The sequence below is a fragment of the Pteropus alecto genome, unplaced genomic scaffold, assembly GCF_000325575.1.
Source record: "Pteropus alecto unplaced genomic scaffold, ASM32557v1 scaffold121, whole genome shotgun sequence".
In the NCBI taxonomy this organism is placed as follows: Eukaryota; Metazoa; Chordata; class Mammalia; order Chiroptera; family Pteropodidae; genus Pteropus; species Pteropus alecto.
In genome coordinates this window covers 10,504,271-10,509,026 of record NW_006434369.1, presented here as the reverse complement: position 1 = coordinate 10,509,026, position 4,756 = coordinate 10,504,271, and positions in this window count along the sequence as shown.

Below are 4,756 nucleotides of genomic sequence, written 5' to 3'. Positions count from 1 at the left end.
ACCACAAGCATGTCGTGCAACCCTAAATGGAAAGACAGTGCACATGTTGCTAAGTGCATTATCTGCAATGTTTGGAATAGATCCTTCTCCTTACTGTGTGATGCACAGCCACTATATTACAATTCCTTTGTCTAGAGAGGAAGCTGCTTTCCCTTAGATATATGTAATGACCATCAATCAAGATTTGGATATGTTTGAATGGCTCTTCCAAGCTACTTCCATGCCTCAAAATGTCTACAGTATTCACATAGATAAGAAGACCACAAATGAGTTTAAAATTGCCATGGGGCAATATTTAAAATTTTATTTTTCAATTACAGTTGGCATACAATATTATTAGTCTCAGGTGTACAACATTAGACATTTGTATACCTCACAAAGTGATCACCCTGATAAGTCTAGTACCCATCTAACACCAACCATGGGACAATTATTGAACTGTATCCCAAATAATTTTATATCCTCAAAATCTGCATAAATTACTCATGGGGGAATATCCAGACTCCAAGCTGGCTTGATCTGCATGAGAAATATAGCTTTAGACATTCATTAGAGATATGTCATTAACATATGTGGTCATGATTTCCCCCTAAAAACAAATATGGAGATAGTGCAGTATTTGAAAATATTGAATGGGAAAAACATTACTTCTCACTTAGTGTCCACTTTGAAATCTGCTGAAAGGATCACATGCACCCATAGAGAACGGAGAACCAGAACACACATTTTTGTCCTAAAAAGACATAAAAAGAAGAGCCCATTGCCAAATCAACTCAAAATCCACTTTGTTTTAGCTTCCTTTACATTTACAAGGGAATTTGTCCAGTTTGCTCTTTTTAAAGAAAATAGCCACTGAGTTACTCTAGTGGTTCCAAGATATCTATAGTCCTGATAAACTTTTCCGGATTGCATTTAAGATTACAGGTAAATGTGGTTTCCTTTCTTTCATTATTAATTTTTTTTTTAATCAAGGCAATGTATCATTGTGATTTCAAAATCAAATATTATTAAAAGGCTTATTATAATGAAGAATTGAGGACCATGTCTCTCCCCACATACAGTCTCAATTACCAAAGGCAGCTGTTAACACATTTTAGCTGTTTCTCCCATTATTTCTACATAAATAACATCTATACTACCATTTATTGATATATCAAATTTTAATATTAAATAACAATATCCTGTTATAATTGTTGAGAATCAGGTTTCCATCTTTTACCTGCAAACTTTCCGTCACTCATCTTTTTAATACCACAATTTTAAATGAATAGTCAATTTTTATATTATTATAACTATGAAGCTATAATTACAGCTGAGAAATACTCTACTATAATTACATTTACTTCTCTTAAACATTTATTTTTCCTAAGGTTAATTGCCTCAGGTGTTTTTTTTCAGTTACTTATTTTTATGTATATGTATCACTAATATTTTCAAAATGCTTAAACTAATCTGTCAAATAAAAATTATTATTTTTCAAGTGTTAAATTCTTTACCATCTCCTTTTCTCTCCCAATCTAGATATTTTTCCCCTTAAGCCTGTCGTCAAACTCTTAGCCTAGGACTTCCACCCCCAACTCCTAGGTTAGATCCTATATTTCATAGAATCTATGTTCTTATCTTTTAAAGATACATCCTAAAATATTTAAGAACTTCGAGTAGTGAACACACAATGCAATAGACATATATTATTGAATTGTACACTTGAAACCTATTTGATTTTATTAATCAATGTCACCCCAATTATTTTAATATAAAAAAGGATTAAATAATATGACATAGCACATTTGTTTCAAAATAATCAGAGTAAGTGGGGAAGTGAATCATGACTGGCTCTTTTTTTATAATTGTTGACCTTGGTTGATGGTTTCATGTGAGTTAACTTTTTTGTATATTCTATGTGTTTGAAATTTTCTAAAGTAAAAGGATTTTAAACTTTAATCCCAGATATTTTACTATATTCTTAGTTACTATAAATGAGAGCGTATCTTCAGTTATTTATTTTACTTATGAAGTCTGTTAAATGTTGTATATCATATTTTGAACCTAGCCAAGTTACTAAATTTTCCCATTTATTTTAACAGTTTTAGTTGATTCTCTTGGATTTTTCATGTATTTGATTATAATCTGCAAGTAAATGATAAATTTACCAAATTTCCAATTATAAGGTTAATTTCTTTATCTTATCTAAATTGTTAACAACCACCTCCAGGACAATATAAAATAATAGTATTGATAATAGGAATTCCTATCATGTTCCTAGCTTTAATAAGAAATGTTCTAGGTATGTATTTGGTGACTCTGTACTTGTTTGTTAGTGAAGAGGGTAGCTTTCTGTTTTTTCCATAGTAATATCTATTTAGACTTTTAATTCCTTCTGGAGTATATATGGCATCCTGTACTAGAGAACTCCATTCTTTTAAGGTTTTGTCTCCCATCTGCAGCTGAAACTGAGTATTCAGAAAGGCACGACAAATTTCAAGTAGGCCAGCCACTTCCACTTGATGAGTTATGTGGCGAGACCAGTTAATTCTAGGAACAATGAGCTAATTGCTGAACTTCCTTTGTTATGAATGAGTTCCTCCATCAGAAGGATCAAAATGAATTCCTCTATCTTTGTATGACATAATGATAGATAAGCTATTCTGTGAAGCCATGGATTGTGGTGCTGGCACAAGCAATATGGGCAGAGCAGACAAATCCATATTCTACAATCAAAATATGTCTCTATTCCAGTGAGATCAAATCTCTACTCCTTCAATGCTGAAGGAGGTCTAGCACCAGATGGCTGACTGGTCCCTTAGGGAATAGCACCATTTCAGGGCTCAGTGTTATGCTTTACTGTTAGCAGATTAGGCATTCAGCAGTAACATAGGCCAAGTCAGCGTTGGCAATGGAAAGTCTTTATTGTTGAGCCCATGTGTAGCTTCTATCACAGCCACTTTGTTCCCATTAAGGAAGCACTGCAGTGACTGGGGAAAGTGGCTGGCTGAAAGACACAGAATATATCATTTGCTTCACCTGTTAATTAAAAGCCTCCTGTGTAGTATATGCTTTTCGGTGAGCTTCTACATGGGACACAAATAATCTTCATAGCCTATGCCTATTCTGAGAGGTCCATCCACATACCTCTTTCCCAGACTTCCCTGTCACCAATCTTCCAATCCTATTTCTTCCAAGTCACTAACATCCAGCTCAACTATACAACTGTTTACACAATGAATATAGATCCATACTTTTGCCATCTGTCCCTCCAGAACTCAAAGTGTACTCAAAGTTTTGCCTATTGGAAGATTTTCCTTCATCACTCTCCTTCAGGGTCGCCCTTGATTGGTGCTATAAACCCGCAGCTGTATACCTTAAGCGGTACAAGCATATCGTGTACACCAAGAACCCTGTCCTTAGACAGCATTCAAATTTGTACTTCTATCACTAGCCCTAACTTTCTCCTCAGATCCACATCCAGATATTTTTCTGGTATAATTATTTTTAACATTTTAATATAAAAACTTCCAAACATGCTTTAAAAATAGAGTATGATGAACTCCCATAATCCTATAATCGGCTTTAACAATCATCCCTAAAATGTTATACTTGAGTCAATTATTGCCCTCCACATTCCCTTTAACTTCAATATTTTAAAGCAAATCCTGAACCATTATGTCTTTTTACTCCTAGAAACATCAGTATGCATCTGAAAAGAATACAAAGTTTTCTCACTCAACATGTGTTACCACATGTAACAAAATTAGCAATAGTCCTTTAATATAATTAAATATTCAATTCAAATTCAGTTTTCTAATTATCTAAAACATTGATGCGGTTGGTTAGGTTGTTGAAATAAGGATGCAAACAAGTTAAATTTGTTTATGTTACTTAAATCTCTTTTAAGTTTCTTCTCTTCTAGAACAGCTCTTTTGTCATGTAGAAAATCCCACATTCTAGATTTGGCTGATTGCTTTTAGTTTTGTTTTTAACTTATGTCTCTATCCCACACATTTCTTGTAGACTGAAAATTAGACTTAAAAGTTTGACTAAGTTTCAGTTGGCCAGGAAGGCAAAAGGATTCTCTTGCATGGACTCAGGATATGTCTGGTTGTCTCCCTTTTAGGGATACTAAAATGCATAAGTGACATCAGACAGATCCACTTCTTTTAACTGTCCCTGAAAATATCCCCAGAAAAATCCACTCACACACTCTCAAACTGCCCTTCTTCCTTTATGTATCTTTACTCGACAGAATGTTCTGAGATATTCTGAATTATTCCCTTTCCATTGATTCCCATATTCAAATTAGTTTTTCTTATATCAGATCTTTCCTCTCTATTCGTACCATATTGTCTTAGCCAAAGAAACTTCCATCCATTATCAACATATTTGAATAGGCTTTAAATACACATAAATATCTAAGGACACAGGTTCATTTCTCTGACTCTCTCAGGCAGAATAACCATTCCATCCCCCTATTGTCATATCACTTTTGTTATTTCTTTATGATTGGATATTAAATAGACATATTTAATATCTATTTCTCTTCATATCCGGGTGGAATCCTTTTAGAAGAGACTAAGTTTTATTCAATGTCTAAATTCCTTATATTTGGTTAAATCAAATATTATAACAAATGTTTTCCTTATAGTTAATACTAAAATTTTGAATAAACTATGAATAAGTAGTTTCTTTTCTAGCTCTTTATTAAATTATATTTAAATGTTTAAAATATTAAATCCAGTTTTGTGCTAATAACTTTAATCTG